Genomic DNA, 21763 nt, shown 5'->3' with positions numbered 1-21763 from the left:
CCCAATGAATCTCTCCCCTGATCCCCAGTGAGCTTCTCCCCTGATCCCCAGTGAGTTTCTCCCCTGATCCCCAGTGAGTCTCTCCCCCGATCCCCAGTGAGTCTCTCTCCCAGATTTCCAGTCACTCTCCCCCAATCCCCAGTGAATCTTCCCCCAATCCCCATCGAGTCTCTCCCCGATCCCCAGCGAGTCTCTCCCAGATCCCCAGTGAGTCTCTTCCCGATCCCCAGTGAGTCTCTCCCTGATCCCCAGTGAGTCTCTCCCTCAAATCCCCAGTGAGTCTCTCCCCCAAATCCCCAGTGAGTCTCTCCCAGATCCCCAGTGAGTCTCTCCCCTGATCTCCAATGAATCTCTCCCCTGATCCCCAGTGAGTTTCTCCCCTGATCCCCAGTGAGTCTCTCCCCCGATCCCCAGCGAGTCTCTCTCCCAGATTTCCAGTCACTCTCCCCCAATCCCCAGTGAATCTTCCCCCAATCCCCAGCGAGTCTCTCCCCGATCCCCAGTGAGTCTCTCCCCGATCCCCAGTGAGTCTCTCCCCGATCCCCAGCGAGTCTCTCCCAGATCCCCAGTGAGTCTCTCCCTGATCCCCAGTGAGTCTCTCCCTGATCCCCAGTGAGTTTCTCCCTCAAATCCCCTGTGAGTCTCTCCCAGATCCCCAGTGAGTCTCTCCCCTGATCCCCAACGAATCTCTCCCCTGATCCCCAGTGAGTCTCTCCCCCGATCCCCAGTGAGTCTCTCCCTCAAATCCCCTGTGAGTCTCTCCCTCAAATCCCCTGTGAGTCTCTCCCAGATCCCCAGTGAGTCTCTTCCCGATCCCCAGTGAGTCTCTCCCTGATCCCCAGTGAGTCTCTCTCCCAGATTTCCAGTCACTCTCCCCCAGATCCCCAGTGAGTCTCTTACCCCAGATCCCCAATGAGTCTCTCTCCCAGATTTCAAGTCACTCTCCCCCAGATCCCCAGTGAGTCTCTTGCTCCAGATCTGCAAAGAGTTTATCCCCCCAGCCCTCCAGTTAGTCTGTGCCCTGATCCTCAGTGACTCTCTCCCCCCAGATCTGCAGCCTCTCTCCCACTGATCCTCAGTGAGTTCCCGCTCTTATCGCCGCTGTGTTTCACCAGATCACCAGCGTGTCTCTCCCCCGATACCCAGTCTCTTCCTCCGAATCCCACTGAGTCTCCCCACCCCAACCAAGCGAGTCTCTTCCCCCGATCCCCATCGACTCATTCCCCCGTTCACCAGCGAGCCCCTCCTCCGATCCCCAGTGAGTCTCCCCCCGATCCCCAGTGAGTCTCTCCTCAAATCCCCAGCGGGTCTCCCCCCGATCCCCAGCGACTCCCTCCCAATTCCCAGTGAATTTCTCCCCCGAACCCAGGCGAGCCTCTACCCTGATCCCCATCGAGTATCTGCCCCCCCCCCCGATCCCCAGCATATCTTTCCCCCTGATCCCCAGTGAGTCTCTCCCAATTCCCAGCGGATTTCTCGCCCGATCCCCCGTGAGTCTCTCCCACTGATCCCCAATGAGTATCTCCCCAAGACCCAACGAGTCGCTACCCTGATCCCCAGTGAGTGTCTCCCCCGATCCCCTGTGAGTCTCTTGTCCCAGATCCCCAGTGACTCTCTCACCCTGGATCTCCGCTCTTATCGCCACCGGGTTTCACCAGATCCCCAGGGAGTCTTTCCCCCCAGGTGCCCAGCGAGAATCACCCCGCAGATCTCCAGTGAGTCTCTTTCACTGATTCCTAGTGAGTTTCACCCCCCTGATCCCCAGCGTCTCTCCACAGATCCCCAAAGAGTCTCTCCCACCAGATCTCCAGTGAGTCTGTGCCCTGATCCCCATCAAGTCTCTCCCCTGATCCCCAGCGAGTCTTTCCCTTGATCCTTAGTGAGTCTCTCCCCGAGCCCCAGTGTGTCTCTTGCCCCAGATCTACGGCTAGTCTCTCCACGATCCCCAGTGAGTCTTCCCCCAATCCCCAGCAAGTGTCTCCCCCGATCCCCAGTGAGTCTTCCCCCAATCCCCAGCGAGTGTATCTCCCCGATCCCCAGTGAGTCTCTCCCCGATCCCCAGTGAGCCTCTCCCCGATCCCCAGCGTGTCTCTCCCAGATCCCAAGTGAGTCTCTCCCCGATCCCCAGTGAGTCTCTCCCTGATCCCCAGTGAGTCTCTCCCTCAAATCCCCAGTGCGTCTCTCCCAGATCCCCAATGAGCCTCTCCCCTGATCCCCAACGAATCTCTCCCCTGATCCCCAGTGAGTCTCTCCCTGATCCCCAGTGAGTCTCTCCCTCAAATCCCCAGTGAGTCTCTCCCAGATCCCCAGTGAGCCTCTCCCCTGATCCCCAATGAACCTCTCCCCTGATCCCCAGTGAGCTTCTCCCCTGATCCCCAGTGAGTTTCTCCCCTGATCCTCAGTGAGTCTCTCCCCCGATCCCCAGTGAGTCTCTCTCCCAGATTTCCAGTCACTCTCCCCCAATCCCCAGTGAATCTTCCCCCAATCCCCATCGAGTCTCTCCCCGATCCCCAGCGAGTCTCTCCCAGATCCCCAGTGAGTCTCTTCCCGATCCCCAGTGAGTCTCTCCCTGATCCCCAGTGAGTCTCTCCCTCAAATCCCCAGTGAGTCTCTCCCCCAAATCCCCAGTGAGTCTCTCCCAGATCCCCAGTGAGTCTCTCCCCTGATCTCCAACGAATCTCTCCCCTGATCCCCAGTGAGTTTCTCCCCTGATCCCCAGTGAGTCTCTCCCCCGATCCCCAGCGAGTCTCTCTCCCAGATTTCCAGTCACTCTCCCCCAATCCCCAGTGAATCTTCCCCCAATCCCCAGCGAGTCTCTCCCCGATCCCCAGTGAGTCTCTCCCCGATCCCCAGTGAGTCTCTCCCCGATCCCCAGCGAGTCTCTCCCAGATCCCCAGTGAGTCTCTCCCTGATCCCCAGTGAGTCTCTCCCTGATCCCCAGTGAGTTTCTCCCTCAAATCCCCTGTGAGTCTCTCCCAGATCCCCAGTGAGTCTCTCCCCTGATCCCCAACGAATCTCTCCCCTGATCCCCAGTGAGTCTCTCCCCCGATCCCCAGTGAGTCTCTCCCTCAAATCCCCTGTGAGTCTCTCCCTCAAATCCCCTGTGAGTCTCTCCCAGATCCCCAGTGAGTCTCTTCCCGATCCCCAGTGAGTCTCTCCCTGATCCCCAGTGAGTCTCTCTCCCAGATTTCCAGTCACTCTCCCCCAGATCCCCAGTGAGTCTCTTACCCCAGATCCCCAATGAGTCTCTCTCCCAGATTTCAAGTCACTCTCCCCCAGATCCCCAGTGAGTCTCTTGCCCCAGATCCCCAGTGAGTCTCTTGCTCCAGATCCGCAAAGAGTTTATCCCCCCAGCCCTCCAGTTAGTCTGTGCCCTGATTCTCAGTGACTCTCTCCCCCCAGATCTGCAGTCTCTCTCCCACTGATCCTCAGTGAGTTCCCGCTCTTATCGCCGCTGTGTTTCACCAGATCACCAGCGTGTCTCTCCCCCCGATACCCAGTCTCTTCCTCCGAATCCCACTGAGTCTCTCCACCCCAACCAAGCGAGTCTCTCCCCCGATCCCCATCGACTCATTCCCCCGTTCACCAGCGAGCCCCTCCTCCGATCCCCAGTGAGTCTCCCCCCGATCCCCAGTGAGTCTCTCCTCAAATCCCCAGCGAGTCTCCCCCCGATCCCCAGCGACTCCCTCCCAATTCCCAGTGAATTTCTCCCCCGAACCCAGGCGAGCCTCTACCCTGATCCCCATCGAGTATCTGCCCCCCCCACGATCCCCAGCGAGTATGTCCACCCTGATCCCCATCGAGTATCTGCCCCCCGCACGACTCCAGCGAGTATGTCCACCCTGATCCCCAGCAAGTATCTCCCCCCCCCACCATGATCCCCAGCGAGTATGTCCACCCTGATTCCCATCGAGTATCTCCCCCCAACGATCCCCTGCGAGTATGCCCACCCTGAACCCCAGCAAGTATCTCCCCCCCCCCCACACGATCCCCAGCGAGTATCTCCACCCTGATCCCCATCGAGTTTCTGCCCTCGATTCCCAGCAAGAGACTCACCCAGTTCCCAAGCGGGTCTCTGCCACGATCCCCAGAGAGTCTCTGCCCCCGATCCCCAGCGAGTTGCCCCCCCGATTCCCAGCGGGTCTCTGCCACGATCCCCAGCGACTCTCTGCCCCCAGATTCCCAGTGCGTCTCTCCCCCCAGATCCCCAGCGAGTCTCTCCCCAGATCCCCAGCGAGTCTTTCCCCAGATCCCCAGTCAATCTCTCCCCAGATCCCCAGTGAGTCTCTCCCCAGATCTCCAAAGAGTCTCTCCCTCCAGATCTCCAGCGAGTCTGTGCCCTGATCCCCATCAAGTCTCTCCCCAGATCCCCAGTGCGTCTCTCCCCTGATCCCCAGTAAGTCTCTCCTCCCAGATCCCCAGTGAGACTCTCCCCCCCCATCCCCAGTAAGTCTCTCCCCTGATCCCCAGTAAGTCTCTCCTCCCAGATCCCCAGTGAGTCTCTCCCCAGATCTCCAAAGAGTCTCTCCCTCCAGATCTCCAGCGAGTCTGTGCCCTGATCCCCATCAAGTCTCTCCCCAGATCCCCAGTGCGTCTCTCCCCTGATCCCCAGTAAGTCTCTCCTCCCAGATCCCCAGTGAGACTCTCCCCCCCCATCCCCAGTAAGTCTCTCCCCTGATCCCCAGTAAGTCTCTCCCCAGATCCCCAGTGCGTCTCTCCCCCCATCCCCAGTAAGTCTCTCCCCCCAGATCCCCAGTGAGTCTCTCCCCCCAGATCCCCAGTGAGTCTCTCCCCCCAGATCCCCAGTAGGTCTCGTCCCCCAGATCCCCAGTGAGTCTCTCCCCTAATCCCCAGTAAGTCTCTGCCCCCAGATCCCTAGTGAGTTTCTCCCCTGATCCCCATCGAGTCTCTCTCCCAGATTTCCAGTCACTCTCCCCCCAGATCCCCAGTGAGTCTCTCCCCCCAGATCCCCAGTAGGTCTCGTCCCCCAGATCCCCAGTGAGTCTCTCCCCTAATCCCCAGTAAGTCTCTGCCCCCAGATCCCTAGTGAGTTTCTCCCCTGATCCCCATCGAGTCTCTCTCCCAGATTTCCAGTCACTCTCCCTCAGATCCCCTGTGAGTCTCTCCCCGCAGATGCTGAGCGAGCCTCTCCCCAATCCCCAGTGAGTCTCTCTCCGAGCCCCTGTGAGTCTCTCCCCTGAGCCCCAGTGTGTCTCTTGCCCCAGATCCACAGCTAGTCTCTCCCCCGATCCCCAGTGAGTCTTTCCCCGATCCCCGGTGAGTCTTTCCCCGATCCCCAGTGAGTCTTCCTCCAATCCCCAGTGAGTCTCTCCCTGATCCCCAGCGAATCTCTCCCCTGATCCCCAGCGAGTCTCTCTCCCAGATTTCCAGTCACTCTCCCCCAGATCCCCAGTAAGTCTCACCGTTGATCCCCAGCGAGTCTCTTGCCCCAGCTCCCCAAAGAGATTCTCCCCCCAGCCCTCCAGAGAGTCTCTCCCCTGAGCCCCAGTGAGTCTCTTGCCCCAGATCCACAGCTAGTCTCTCCCCGATCTCCAGCGAGTCTCTCCCCTGATCCCCAGCGATTCTTTCCCCTGATTCCCAGTGAGTCTCTCCCCCTAGATCCCCTGTGCGTCTCTCCCATGATCCCCAGTAAGTCTCTCCTCCTAGATCCCCAGTGAGTCTCTCCCCCCAGATCCCCAGTGATCTCTCCCCAGATCCCCAGTGAGTCTCTCCCCTAATCCCCAGTGAGTTTCTCCCCTGATCCCCATCGAGTCTCTCTCCCAGATTTCCAGTCACTCTCCCCAAGATCCCCAGCGAGTCTCTCCCCCCAGATGCCCAGTGAGTCTCTCTCCCAGATTTCCAGTCACTCTCCCCAAGATGCCCAGCGAGTCTCTCCCCCCAGATGCCCAGCGAGTCTCTCCCCCCAGATGCCCAGCGAGTCCCTGTCCCAGATTTCCAGTCACTCTCCCCCAGGTCCCCTGTGAGTCTCTCCCCACAGATGCTGAGCGAGCCTCTCCCCCAATCCCCAGTGAGTCTCTCCCCAGATCTCCAGCGAGTCTCTCCTCCCAGCTCCCCAACAAGTCTCTCCCCTGATTCCCAGCGAGTATCTCCCCCCCGGATCCCCAGCGTGTCTGTCTCCCAAATATCCAGTGGCCCTTCGTCAGATCCCCAGAAAGTCCCCAGGCGGCACAGTGGCGCAGTGGTTAGCACCGCAGCCTCACAGCTCCAGCGACCCGGGTTCAATTCTGGGTACTGCCTGTGTGGAGTTTGCAAGTTCTCCCTGTGTCTGTGTGGGTTTCCTCCGGGTGCTCCGGTTTCCTCCCACAGCCAAAAGACTTGCAGGTTGATAGGTAACAAAAGCAAGAAATGCTGGATTCACTCAGCAGGTCTGGCAGCATCTGTGGAAAGAGAAGCAGAGTTAACGTTTCGGGTCAGTGACCCTTCTTCAGAACTGACAAATATTAGCAAAGTCACAGATTATAATCTTTTCTAATATTTGTCAGTTCCGAAGAAGGGTCACTGACCCGAAACGTTAACTCTGCTTCTCTTTCCACAGATGCTGCCAGACCTGCTGAGTGAATCCAGCATTTCTTGCTTTTGTTTCAGATTTCCAGCCTCCGCAGTATTTTGCTTTTATTTTAAGTTGATAGGTAAATTGGCCATTATAAATTGCCCCTAGTATAGGTAGGTGGTAGGGGAATATAAAGACAGGTGAGGATGTATAGGGACAGGTGAGGATGTGGTAGGAATAGGGGATTAGTGCAGGATTAGTATAAATGGGTGGTTAATGGTCGGCACAGACTCGGTGGGCCGAAGGGCCTGTTTCAGTGCTGTATCTCGAAATCTAAAATCGAAATCTAAAGCAAAATGCCCAGTGAGTCTCTCCCCCCGATCCCCAGTGAATTTCTCCCCCAGATCCCCAGTGAGTCTCCCTCCCAGATCTCCAGTCGCTCTCCCTCAGATCCCCAGCGAGTCTCTCCCCCAATCCCCAGTGAATCTCTCCTCTGATCACCAGCGAAACTCCCCCCCAGATCCACAGTGAGTCTTTCCCCCCGAACCCCAGCGAGTCTCCCTCCCAGAGCTCCAGTCGCTCTCCCTCAGATCCCTAGCGAGTCTTTCCCCCGATCCCCAGTGAGTCTCTCCTCAAATCCCCAGCGCGTCTCCCCCCGATCCCCAGCGAGTCCCTCCCAATTCCCAGTGGATTTCTCCCCCGAACCCAGGCGAGCCTCTACCCTGATCCCCATCGAGTATCTCCCCCCCGACGATCCCCAGCGAGTATGTCCACCCTGATTCCCATCGAGTATCTCCCCCCCAACGATCCCCAGCGAGTATGTCCACCCTGATCCCCAGCAAGTATCTACCCCCCCACGATCCCCAGCGATTATCTCCACCCTGATCCCCATCAAGTTTCTGCCCTCGATTCCCAGCAAGAGACTCCCCCAGTTCCCAAGCGGGTTTCTCCCCCCGATTCCCAGCGAGTCTCTCCCCAGATTCCCAGCAAGCCTCTCCCCTGATCCCCAGCGAGTCTCTCCTCCCAGATCCCCAGCGAGTCTCCTCCCGATCTACAGTGAATCTTTCCCCCTGATCCCCAGTGAGTCTCTCCCCACAGACCCCCAGCGAGTCTCTTCCCCCAGATTCCCAGTGCGTCTCTCCCCCCAGATCCCCAGCGAGTCTCTCTCCCCAGATCCCCAGCGGGTCTCTCCACCGATCCCCAGCAAGTCTCTCCCCTGATCCCCAGTGAGTCTCTGCCCGATCGCCAGTGAGTCTCTCCCCAATTACCAGTGAGTCTCTCCACTGATCCCCAGCAAGTCTCTCCCCTAATCCCCAGTGAGTCTTCCCCCAATCCCCAGTGAGTCTCTCCCCCAATCCCCAGGGAGTCTCTCTCCCAGATTTCCAGTCACTCTCCCCCAGATCCCCAGTAAGTCTCACCGTTGATGCCCCGCTAGTCTCTTGCCCCAGCTCCCCAAAGAGTTTCTCCCCAGATCCCCAGCTAGTCTCTCCCCGATCCCCAGTAGTCTCTCCCCAGATCCCCAGTCAATCTCTCCCCAGATCCCCAGCGAGTCTCTCCCCAGATCACCAGTCAATCTCTCCCCAGATCCCCAGTGATTCTCTCCCTCCAGATCCCCAGCAAGTCTTTCCCCTGATCCCCAGTGAGTGTCTCCCCGATCCCCAGTAGTCTCTCCCCAGATCCCCAGTCAATCTCTCCCCAGATCCCCAGTGATTCTCTCCCTCCAGATCCCCAGCAAGTCTTTCCCCTGATCCCCAGTGAGTGTCTCCCCGATCCCCAGTAGTCTCTCCCCAGATCCCCAGTCAATCTCTCCCCAGATCCCCAGCGAGTCTCTCCCCAGATCCCCAGTCAATCTCTCCCCAGATCCCCAGCGAGTCTCTCCCCAGATCCCCAGTCAATCTCTCCCCAGATCCACAGTGATTCTCTCCCTCCAGATCCCCAGCAAGTCTTTCCCCTGATCCCCAGTGAGTGTCTCCCAGAGCCCCAGTGTGTCTCTTGCCCCAGCTCCACAGCGAGTCTCTCCCCGATCCCCAGCAAGTCTCTCCCCTGATCCCCAGTGAGTCTCTCTCCCCAGATCCCTAGCAAGTCTCTCCCCTGATCCCCAGTGAGTCTCTCCCCGATCCCCTGTTAGTCTCTCCCCTGATCCCCAGTGCGTCTCTCCCCTGATCCCCAGCGAGTCTCTTGCCCCTGATCCCCAAAGGGTTTCTCCCCCCAGCCCTCCAGTTAGTCTGTGCCCTGATCCTCAGTGACTCTCACCCCCCAGATCTGCAGTCTCTCTCCCTCTGATCCTCAGTGAGGTTCCGCTCTTATCGCTGCTGTGTTTCACCAGATCACCAGCGTGGCTCTCGCCCGATACCCAGTCTCTTCCTCCGAATCCCACTGAGTCTCCCCACCCCAACCAAGCGAGTCTGTCCCCCGATCCCCATCGACTCTCTCCCCCGTTCACCAGCGAGTCCCTCCTCCGACCCTCAGCGAGTCGCTCCCAATTCCAGTGAATTTCTCTCCCGAACCCAGGCGAGCCTCTACCCTGATCCCCATCGAGTATCTCGCTCCCCCCCACGATACCCAGCGAGTATGTCCATCCTGATCCCCAGCGAGTATCTCCCCCCCAACGATTCCCAGCAAGTATCTCCACCCTGATCCCCATCGAGTTTCTCCCCCCGATCCCCAGAGAGTCCCTGCCCCCGATCTCCATCGACTCTCTCCCCCGATCACCAGCGAGTCCCTCCTCCGATCCCCAGTGAGTCTCTCCTCCGATCCCCTGCGAGTTCCTCCCCAAATTCCCAGTGAATTTCTCCCCCGATTCCCAGCAACTCTCTCCCTGATCCCGGTCTCTCCTCTGATCCCCAGCTTGTCTCACCCTGATCTCCAGTATCTCTCCCTGAACCCAGGAGAGCCTCGACCCTGATCCCCAGCGAGTCTCCTCCCGATCTCCAGTGAATCTTTCCCCCTGATCCCCAGTGAGTCTCTCCCCGCAGATCCCCAGCGAGTCTCTTCCCCCAGATTCCCAGTGCGTCTCTCCCCCCAGATCCCCAGCGAGTCTCTCTCCCCAGATCCCCAGCGAGTCTCTCCACCGATCCCCAGCAAGTCTCTCCCCTGATCCCCAGTGAGTCTCTGCCCGATCGCCAGTGAGTCTCTCCCCAATTACCAGTGAGTCTCTCCACCGATCCCCAGCAAGTCTCTCCCCTGATCCCCAGTGAGTCTTCCCCCAATCCCCAGTGAGTCTCTCCCCCAATCCCCAGGGAGTCTCTCTCCCAGATTTCCAGTCACTCTCCCCCAGATCCCCAGTAAGTCTCACCGTTGATGCCCAGCGAGTCTCTTGCCCCAGCTCCCCAAAGAGTTTCTCCCCAGATCCCCAGCTAGTCTCTCCCCGATCCCCAGTAGTCTCTCCCCAGATCCCCAGTCAATCTCTCCCCAGATCCCCAGCGAGTCTCTCCCCAGATCCCCAGTCAATCTCTCCCCAGATCCCCAGTGATTCTCTCCCTCCAGATCCCCAGCAAGTCTTTCCCCTGATCCCCAGTGAGTGTCTCCCAGAGCCCCAGTGTGTCTCTTGCCCCAGCTCCACAGCGAGTCTCTCCCCGATCCCCAGCAAGTCTCTCCCCTGATCCCCAGTGAGTCTCTCCCCGATCCCCTGTTAGTCTCTCCGCTGATCCCCAGTGCGTCTCTCCCCTGATCCCCAGCGAGTCTCTTGCCCCTGATCCCCAAAGAGTTTCTCCCCCCAGCCCTCCAGTTAGTCTGTGCCCTGATCCTCAGTGACTCTCACCCCCCAGATCTGCAGTCTCTCTCCCTCTGATCCTCAGTGAGGTTCCGCTCTTATCGCCGCTGTGTTTCACCAGATCACCAGCGTGCCTCTCGCCCGATACCCAGTCTCTTCCTCCGAAACCCACTGAGTCTCTCCACCCCAACCAAGCGAGTCTGTCCCCCGATCCCCATCGACTCTCTCCCCCGTTCACCAGCGAGTCCCTCCTCCGACCCTCAGCGAGTCCCTCCTCCGACCCTCAGCGAGTCTCTCCCCGATCCACAGTGAGTCGCTCCCAATTCCAGTGAATTTCTCTCCCGAACACAGGCGAGCCTCTACCCTGATCCCCATCGAGTATCTCGCACCCCCCCACGATACCCAGCGAGTATGTCCATCCTGATCCCCAGCGAGTATCTCCCCCCTCCAACGATTCCCAGCAAGTATCTCCACCCTGATCCCCATCGAGTTTCTCCCCCCGATCCCCAGAGAGTCCCTGCCCCCGATCCCCAGCGAGTCTCTCCCCAGATTCCCAGCAAGTCTCTCCCCTGATCCCCAGCGAGTCTCTCCTCCCAGATCCCCAGCAAGTCTCCCCACAGATCCCCAAAGAGTTTCTCCCTCTAGATCTCCAGCGAGCCTGTGTCCTGATCCCCAGTCTCTCCCCCTAGATCCCCAGTATGTCTCTCCTCCCAAATCCCCAGTGAGTCTCTCCCCGCAGATCCCCAGTGAGTCTCTCCCTAATTCCCAGTGCAACTCTCCCCTGATCCCCAGTGAGTCTCTCCCCCCAGATCCCCAGTGTGTCTCTCCCCTGATCCCCAGTGAGTCTCTCCCCCCAGATCCCCAGTGAGTCTCTCCCCCAGATCCCCAGTGAGTCTCACCCCTGATCCCCAGCGAGTCTCTTGCCCCAGATCCCCAAAGAGTTTCTACCCCCAGCCCTCCAGTGATTACCTCCCCTAATCCCCAGTGCGTCTCTCCCCGATCCCCAGCGAGTCTCTCTCCCAGATTTCCAGTTACTCTCCCCCGGATCCCCAGTGAATCTCACCCCTGATCCCCAGCGAGTCTCTTGCCCAGATCCCCAAATAATCTCTCCCCCCAGCCCTCCAGCGCCGCTGTGTTTCACCAGATCACCAGCGAGTCTCTCCCCCGATACCCAGTCTCTTCCTCCGAATCCAACTCAGTCTCTCCACCCCAACCAAGTGAGTCTCTCACCCGATCTCCATCGACTCTCTCCCCCGATCACCAGCGAGTCCCTCCTCCGATCCCCAGTGAGTCTCTCCTCCGATCCCCTGCGAGTTCCTCCCCAAATTCCCAGTGAATTTCTCCCCCGATTATCAGCAACTCTCTCCCTGATCCCGGTCTCTCCTCTGATCCCCAGCTTGTCTCACCCTGATCTCCAGTATCTCTCCCTGAACCCAGGAGAGCCTCGACCCTGATCCCCAGCGAGTATCTCCCCTCCCGCAATCCCCAGCGAGTATCACTATCCTGATAACCATCGAGTTTCTGCCCTCGATCCCCAGCAAGTGTCTCCCCCAGTTCCCAAGCGGGTCTCACCCCCCGATCCCCAGCGAGTCTCTGCCCTCGATCCCCAGCGAGTGTCCTCCCAATCCCCAGCGAGTCTCTCCCCGATCCCCAGCGAATCTCTCCCGATTCCCAGTGAGTCTCTCCCGATTCCCAGTGAGTCTCTCCCCCGATCTGCAGCGAGTCTCTGCCCTCGATCCCCAGCGAGTTTCTCCCACTGATCCCCAGTGAGTCTCTCCCCCAATCCCCAGTGAGTTTCTCCCCCAATCCCCAGCGAGTCTCTCCCCGATCCCCAGCGAATCTCTCCCGATTCCCAGTGAGTCTCTCCCCCGATCTGCAGCGAGTCTCTGCCCTCGATCCCCAGTGAGTTTCTCCCACTGATCCCCAGTGAGTCTCTCCCCCCAGATCCGCAGTGAATCTTTCCCCCAGATCTCCAGTCACTCTCCCCCTGATCCCCAGCGAGTCTCTTGCCTCTGATCCCCAGCGAGTCTCTCCTCCCGATGCCCAGCGAGTCTCTCCCACAAACCCCAGAAATTCTCTCCCCACCATCCTCAGCGAGTCTCTCCCACAGATCTTCGGTCTCTCTCCCCCGATCCCCAGCGCCTCTCTACCCCACCCGATCCCAATCCACGGTGATTATCTCCCCCGATCCCCACCGAGTCTCTCCCACAGATCTTCGGTCTCTCTCCCCCGATCCCCAGTGAGTCTCTCCCACAGATCTTCAGTCTCTCTCCCCCGATCCCCAGTGAGTCTCTCCCACAGATCTTCAGTCTCTCTCCCCCGATCCCCAGTGAGTCTCTCCCACAGATCTTCAGTCTCTCTCCCCCGATCCCCAGTGAGTCTCTCCCACAGATCTTCAGTCTCTCTCCCCCGATCCCCAGTGAGTCTCTAATTTCCTGCTTTTTCTCCCAATCCCTGTGACCCTGGATGTGAAAACAGCGAATCCGTGGCTCGAGGTGTCTGAGGATCTGAACAGCTTGAGATGGACCCGGACCAAGAGGAGTCTCCCTGACACTGGGAAGAATTTAATGAACTGGTCCTGTGTGCTGGGAGCAGAGGGATTCACATCGGGGAGACATTACTGGGAGGTGGATGTGCTGGAGAATCGGGGCTGGAATCTGGGAGTAGCCACTGAATCTGTGGCGAGGCAGAGAGAGATCAGCCGGAGCCCGGAGACTGGATTCTGGACCATTGAGCAGATTGATGATCAATTTTATATAAACTCCTCTCCTCCATCCTGTTTCCCTGTTGATCAGATCCCTGGGAAGGTGGGAATTTATCTCAGTTATGAGTCCGGGACAGTGTCATTTTACTGCGCGGACACCAAGTCCCATCTCCACACTTTCACTGGGAATAAATTCACTTTATCCTTTCTTCCAGACTTGGGATGTAAACAAAGAGTTGAGAATCTGATCCGGTTCCGATCTGGATCTGGAAAAGGGGCGGGGCCTCAGGCCAATCACATCATCACTGATATCACAATGACCTGATCCCAGGAGCAGAGGTCAGAGATTGGGGGTCAGAAGTTGGAGGTCAGGGGTTGGGGGTCAGAGGACAGAGGTTGACCCCAGGTTGTCTCTAAATGTATCATTTAATTTCCAAATTATACATTGTAAAATCACAATCAGACTGAAAATAAAACCAATACAAATATAAATGTCAGCAGATTAAAATAAACAGTAAATTAAATATCTTGTGTCTCTCCTTCCTTCATTCACTCCCTGCTTCAGTCAGTCAAACCACCCAGTCCCGTCCTCCATCTCTTCACCTGTTTCCCAGTCTGGAGCTGTGATTTCTTCTGTGTTTCCATTTCTTACTCTGCACCCACAACATGAAAGCCTGAGGGAGAAATCCAAATATTGAAGGAGGAAAATACTGCATTTCCATGGAGTCTGGGGATGTGATCATTGTAATGTTTGAATTTTACATTAAAATCATCTTTTTGTGTTTCATTTTAAGCAGTTTTGTTTATGTTGGATTGTTGATCCTGAAAGGAATAAAAAACTGATATTAGTATTTTCAACCAGAACATCAATTCCATCCAACTCCCCACCTTATCACACACAGACACACTGGGAATGTAATCGGATGCCCAGACTGTTTGATATTTTAGTCACATTCTTCAGGGAAATGTGTGCAGCCGGTAACAACTCCAACCCAGCCCTTTCTCATCACTCCCCCATTCATTTATATTAAAACAGCAGGTAGAAGTTGTGCTCTGAAAATGAGAACATTCCTCAGGTATTCAGCACCGTGCATCATTAGAAACCAGAAATACACAAATTAACTCTCTTGTGTTGGGTGGTAAAAGTGAAAATTCCCTCCAGAATGTTTAACTTTCACTTGCAGTTCATTGTAGTGTCAGTTTCAGCCAGAAGATGGTGATAGCGAGCTGTACAAAGATCAGGAAAGTTTGACAGTGCAGTCTCACCACCTGCTGCTGGATACCTGGTACTGGCAGCAATACCAAGAACTCTTCACACAGTTGGGTTGTCTATTGAACATTCTACCATTATACTGCTCTTATTGTAAATCTGCCTTTAACATTTTCTTGGGCCAGAATAATCCAGAATAACATTAACTAATGGAGTTCTGTTTCACCATTTTGCTGTTGTATTATTTTGATAGTTGCCTCTGTTACAAGGAGATCGGGGAGATTTACTGCTTCCAGTATTAGATGATAAATCTCAGGATGCAGATGCACAGTTTCCTAATTAGCTCCAGAATTAAGAATCAGGATCAAATATCTTCTTATTCAAATCAATGGAAATGAATATCAGAAATCGCTGTGTCCAAGTAAATCTCTTCACACAGCACCTTCCTATACCAGCACAGGAGATACAACACCTGCCTTTTTACCTTCTCTCTTCCCAGTGACCAGGGCCCCAAACACTCCTTCCAGGTGAAACAGTGATTTACTTGTGTTCCTTTCAATTTACTAAACTGTATTCACTGTTCACAATGAATGGGGAGGCCAAAAGCAGATTACTGATCACTTTGCAGAAACACTTCTGTTCAGTTTGCAAGTGTGACCCAGAGCTTGTGGTCACCTGTCATTTTAATTCCCCAGCCCTTTCTGTCCTCTTTGTCCTCTGTCTCCTACACAGTTCTAATGAAGCTCAATGAACAGCACTTCAGCTTTTGATTAGGAACTTTACAGCTTCCAGACTCAATACTGTGTTCAACAATTTCAGACAATAACCTCTGACCCCTTTTATTCTTGTTCTATGATAGATTTCTGAAGTTCCACCTCTGGAAAGATACAATGAAAACATTATGATGAATAAAAGAAGCTGTGACATCATTAATCAAAAGGAAAATGCTGCGGATGCTGGAAATCTGTTCTAAAAACAGAAAATGCTGGAAATACTCAGGAGGTTCGGCAGTGTCTGCGGAGATTTTTAGTCATTTTTAGTTATTTTTTCTTCCTTTTTTTTGCATTCCTTTTTACATTTTTTACAATCTTTTTTTGCATTTATTTCATTTCATCTTAGTTTGTTCAGTTTGCTTACCCACTGTTTTTTTCAGGTTGTTTTTCTTCAGGTTTGCACTTGCTGCTGTTCAATATTCAGTATATTCACACCTAATCTGTACTAATGCTTTGTCTTTCAACACACCATTAACATATTGTTTGCCTTTGCTCTGTGACCTTTTGGTCAGCTATGTGGCCAGGTCCAATCTGCACCTTCTCCTTTGTTATCTCTTGCCCAACCCCCACCTCACTTGCTTATAATCTGTGACTTTTCTAATATTTGTCAGTTCCGAAGAAGGGTCACTGACGCGAAACGTTAACTCTGCTTCTCTTTCCACAGATGCTGCCAGACCTGCTGAGTGAATCCAGCATTTCTTGTTTTTGTTTCAGATTTCCAGCATCCGCAGTATTTTGCTTTTATTAACATTTCAGATTACCGGCAAGTACAGAGGCAGGAAGAGGGAGGAGGGGAGGAAAGAACAAAAGGGAAGATCTGTGATAGGATGGAAGGCAGGAGATATTAAAAAACAAAAGGGACGGTAATGGGAGAAGTAAAGAAACACAAGCTGGGTTTCTTTTTGTTTTTAAATGGCAGCTATTTCCGTTTGTGTTCTTCCCATTTACACCTCCTCTAGACAAAGCTTGTGTTTCTTTACTTACCCTTTTGGTTAATGATGTCACAGCTTCTTTTATTCATCATAATGTTTTCATTGTATCTTTCCAGAGGTGAAACTTCAGAAATCTATCATAGAACTTGGCAAGAATTTAATATTGAAATATTCACAAACTACAAAGAATGTTGCTTTTGGAGTAATTGCAAGTTTAATTAATTATAGATTAATTATATATATCTAGATGCATAAATCAACCAGCGCATGGGAAAGGCTTCCACTGCTATGTCCAGACTGGCCAAGAGAGTGTGGGAAAATGGCGCACTGACACGAAACACGAAAGTCCGAGTGTATCAGGCCTGTGTCCTCAGTACCTTGCTCTATGACAGCGAGGCCTGGACAACGTATGTCAGCCAAGAGCGACGTCTCAATTCATTCCATCTTCGCTGCCTCCGGAGAATACTTGGCATCAGGTGGCAGGACCGTATCTCCAACACAGAAGTCCTCGAGGTGGCCAACATCCCCAGCATATACACACTACTGAGTCAACGGCGCTTGAGATGGCTTGTCCATGTGAGCCGCATGGAAGATGGCAGGATCCCCAAAGACACATTGTACAGCGAGCTCGCCACTGGTATCAGACCCACCGGCCGTCCATGTCACCGCTTTAAAGACGTCTGCAAACGCGACATGAAATCCTGTGACATTGATCGTGGGAGTCAGTTGCCAGCGTTCGCCAGAGCTGGCGGGCAGCTATAAAGACGGGGCTAAAATGTGGCGAGTCGAAGAGACTTAGTAGTTGGCAGGAAAAAAGACAGAGGCGCAAGGGGAGAGCCAACTGTGTAACAGCCCCGGCAAACAAATTTCTCTGCAGCACCTGTGGAAGAGCCTGTCACTCCAGAATTGGCCTTTATAGCCACTCCAGGCGCGGTTTCACAAACCACTGACCACCTCCAGGCGCTTATCCATTGTCTCTCGAGATAAGGAGGCCAAAGGAAAAATTTATTATTTTATCTGTTAGGATCAGGTGTTTATACAAGACTATCCTTTACACCAAAGGCTAATAAACTGTTCCTCTGACCTATTCTTAGTGTAGAATTCAGTGAGAAAGAAAGACTCTCGGAGAAGGATGCACCATCTGTGTCTAACTAAGGAAGTTGAAGATAGTATCAAATTAAAAGAAAAAGTGTACAATTCTACAAAGATTAGTGATAGGTCAGAAGATTGAACAGAATTTAAAAACCAGCAAAGAATGATGAAAATAAATGAGGGAGAAATGAGAGTATGAGAGAAAGCTAACTAGAAATATAAAAACAGATAGTAAGAGTTTCTCCAGGTATTTAAAAAGGAAAAGAGCAACTAAAGTGAATGTGGGTCGTCTAGAGAGTGAGTCTGGGGAATTAATAACAGGAAATAAGGAAATGGTGGAAGTGTTGAACAGATATTTTGTGTCTGTCTTCACTGTAGAAAATAAAAATAACATCCCAGAAATACTTGTAAATCAAGAGGTGAAAGGGAGGGAGGAAATTCAAACAATTATCATCACCAGGGAAAAGGTACAGAGAAAACTATTAGAACCACCGGCTGACAAGTTCCCAGGACCTGATGGACTTCATCCTAGGATCTGTAAAGAAGTGGCGAGGGAGATAGTATATGTTGTAGTTTTCCAAAATTTCCCAGATTCTGGAAAAGTCCCATCAGATTGGAAAATAGTGAATGGAACTTCTTGATTCAAGAAAGGAGAGAGACAGAAAGCAGGAAACTACAGGCCAGTTAGCCTAACTTCTGTCATAGGGAAAATGCTAGAACCTATTATTAAGGAGGTTAGAACCATAGCAACCATGGAAAAGTTATGGCATAGAAAGAGGCCATTCAGTCCATCGTGTCTGCAGTGGCTGAAAAAACTAGCCAACCATTCTAATTCCACTTTCCAGTCCCTGGTCCATAGCCTTGCCAGTTACAATACTTCAGGTGCAGGTCCAGGTACTTTTTAAATGAGTTGAGGGTTTCTGCCTCCACCACCAATCTGGGCAGTGAATTCCAGACACCCACCACCCTCTGGGTGAAAACGTTTTTCCTCATGTCATAGAAACGTAGGAAATAGGAGCAGGAGTAGGCCATTCGGCCCTTCGAGCCTGCTCCGACATTCAATACGATCATGGCTGATCATCCAAACTCAGTAATCCGTTCCCGCTTTCTCCCCGTATCCCTTGATTCCATTAGCCCTAAGAACTATATCTAACTCTTTCTTGAATATAATTAATGATTTGGGCTCAACTCCTTTCTGTGGCAGAGAATTCCACAGGTTCACCACTCTCTGGGTGAAGAAATCCCTCCTCATCTCAGTCCTAATTGGCTTACCCCATATCCTGAGATTGTGACCCCTTGTCTTGGACTCCCCCACCATCAGGAACATCCTTCCTGCATCTAGTTTGTCCGGTCCTGTTATGTCACCTCTAATCCTTCTAACAATCACCTTAAATCTGTGCCTCCTGGTAATTGACTTTTCCGTTAGGGAAAACAGGTCCTTCCTGTCTACTCTATCTGGGCCCCTCATAATTTTTTACAACTCAATTAAGTCACCTCTCACCCTCCTCTGTTCTAAGGCAAACAACCCTAGCCTATCCAATCTTTCCTCATGGCTGCAATTTTCAAACCCTGGCAACATTCTTGTAAATCTCCTCTGTACTCTCTCCAGAACAATTATGTCCTTTCTGTAATGTGGTGACCAGAACTGTACGCAATACTCCAGCTGTGGCCTAACCAGCATTTTATACACTTCCAGCATTACATCTCTGCTTTTGTATTCTATACCTCGACCAATGAAGGAAAACATTCCATGTGCCTTCTTCACCACTTTATCTACCTGTCCAGCCACCTTCAGGGACCTGTGGACATGCACTCCAAGGTCTCTCACTTCCTCTACCCCTCTCAAAGTCCTCCTGTTTATTGTGTTTTCTCTTGCTTTGTTTGCCCTTCCCAAATGCATTACCTCTCACTACTCCGGTTTGAATTCCATTTGCCACTTTTCCGCCCACTAAACCAAGCCATTGATATCATTCTGGAGTCTACAGCTGTCCTCTTCACTATCAACAACATGGCCAATGTCAGATGAAAATTTCCCAATCATGCCTCCCACATTTAAGTGCAAATCATTAATATATATCACAAACAGCAAGGGACCCAACACTGAGCCCTGTGGAACGCCACTGGAAACCGCTTTCCATTTGCAAAAACATCTGTTGATCATTATCCTTGGTTTCCTGTCACTGAGCCAATTTTGGATCCAACTTGCCACATTCCTCCTGTATCCCATGGGCTTTTACTTTTCTTACCTGTCTGTCATGTGAGACCTTGTCAAATTAAAGAAAGCTAATTGTATCTAATATTTCACTCCTCTTTAACTACAATGTCTGCATCATCCCTTTCCTTTGCGAAAACAGAGACAACATACTCATTAATGCCCACATCTTCTTCATCCATTCATAAGTTATCTTGTACATCTCTGATAGGACCTACCCTTTCCTTAGTTATCCTCTTGTTCTTAATGTACTGGCATGATCCTATTTTTTGTGGGGAATGTGAAGTGTGTCTTTAAGACAGCAAAGGATCAATACTGCTTTAAGAAAATGCAAGTTTCACGAGTTACCAAGTAAAGGTGCATCTTGGTTGCCTTGGGTACAACCATTCAGAGACCAAGAACAGAATATACAATGTTGCGATTGACCTTTGAACTGGCTTTTGCAGAGTCAGTTGAGACAGACTATTTGAACAGACACAGACATAGCTGGGCCAGCATGAACAGAAAAGAGATCTCTGTCAATTTAAACTGAAGGAAGTAAATTTAGACTATTTTTCAACCTCTCAAAATTCTAAAAGTTAAGCCAGATTGATTCTTTTGAAAGTGGTTGCAAGTTGTTGATTTTGCTGTGGTCATCACTGGAAGGAAGAGGAGTTTGAAGCTTCAGATGTTGGACTGGATTTCCTTCTCTCATTGGAACCTGGAAGATTGCGAGTGGACTTTGAATCAGAGGACTGATCATCAGGAAGGACTTGTTATTGATATGGTTATTACTATTTTTTAAATGTTGTTTTGTCGTTGTGTGTTTAAGATTTTTAGTTTTTTCTAATGAACCATTAATTTGTTGATATCCAAAGATATCTGGTTTGGTTCGCCGCACTCGGGGATTAATAGATTGTTCAATTTGGCTGTGGCTTTCTTTAATTTGGAAAGTTTAAAGTGATATGTTATGTGATCTGTGGAGTAACGGGACTGAATTGACAGTGCATTGCTCCCACCACAATCAGAATCATATATTTTGATTGGGAGCTTTGTCTTGAGCGGTCATGTCATAACCTACTTGCAGTCAGCAGCCGTCCCACTCCGATCTTACGGCCACTGTTTGTGCTCCCTGCACCTTCGGATCTCCACATGGAGTTCCGGGCAAGAACCTGGTGGGAGGGGGGAGCAATAGAATTTTCAGGGCGGGAGGGGTGGAGGAGCAGGGAAATCAATTGTAATTGGATGTGGGGATGGTGGGAAGGCGTTGAGGGTCAAAGGGAACTAATTTCAGGGGGAACATTCTGAATACTAATAAAAGTTTATTATGGTGGGAGCGGGAAATTAATATATAAATGACCAATTGGGGGTGAGAGATGGGATTTAGAGTTGAAATTTAAATTTATTTTCATTTCCCGGAGATCGGGACCTTTAAATTTTAAAATGTTACAGATAGACTTGAAGCCCTTTAAAAATGACACTGACGACATGGCAGCCGCCCCCTTATGTCATCAGGGGTGGCAGCTCCACCCCCTCGTTTTAAATGAGCCCCCACGCAAAATATATTGGGGACCGCTTGGTGACTGCTGAATGCGGGCACCACGCTGAGTTTAAAGGGCGCCGCTGTGGAGTGCAGCACCTGAATAAAATTCAGCCCAATGAGTGGGAAAAAAAACATGGCAGATGGAATATAATGTGGAAAAATGTGAGATTATCCACTTTGGTAGGAGGAATAGATGTGCAGAGTATTTCTAAAATGGTGAGAGATTAGAAAGTGTAGATGTACAAAGGGACCTGGGTGTCCTTGTCAATAAGTCACTGAAATCTAACATGTAGGTCCAGCAAGCAATTAAGAAGGCTAATGGTATGTTAGCCTTTGTCGCAAAAAGATTTGAGTACAGGAGTAGTGAAGTCTTGTTTCAATTGTATCGAGCCTTGGTTAGACTGCATCTGGAGTACTGTGTGCAGTTTTGGCCATGTTATTTTAGGAAGGATATTATTGCCATCGAGGGAGTGCAATGAAGGTTCACCAGACTTGCTCCCGGGATGGGAGGACTGCCCTGTGAAGAGAGATTGGGGAAACTGGGTCTGTATTCTCTAGAGTTTCGAAGAATGAGAGGTGATCTCATTGAAACCTGCAAAATACTTAAAGAGATAAACAGGGTAAATGCATGTCAGATGTTTCCCCTAGTTGGGGACACAATTTCAAAATAAGGGGGAAGCCACTTAGGACCGAGATGAGGAGAAATTTCTTTGCTCAGAACGTTGTGAATCTTGGATTTCTCAACCCCAGAGGGCTGTGGAAGCTTAGTCATTGAATATGTTTAACACAGAGATTGACAGATTTCGAAATACCAATGACATAAGGAGATATGGGGATAGTGTGGGAAAAGGGCATTGAAGTGGATGATCGTATTGAATGGTGCAGCAGGCTTGATGGACTGAATGGCCTACTCCTGCTCCTATGTTCCAAGTCCAGAACCTTGCCTTTTCTTGTTGGACTTGCTACATACTGGCCGAAAAAGGTCTCCTGAATGCACCTCAAGAATTCTGTTTCCTCCATTCCTTTCATATTAAAACTATCCCAGTTAATATTGGGGTAGTTAAAATCCCCTACTATTACTGCCCTGTTGTTTTG

The sequence above is a fragment of the Heterodontus francisci genome, chromosome 29 (assembly GCF_036365525.1).
Source record: "Heterodontus francisci isolate sHetFra1 chromosome 29, sHetFra1.hap1, whole genome shotgun sequence".
Taxonomy (NCBI): domain Eukaryota; kingdom Metazoa; phylum Chordata; class Chondrichthyes; order Heterodontiformes; family Heterodontidae; genus Heterodontus; species Heterodontus francisci.
This window is presented reverse-complemented; position numbering follows the sequence as displayed.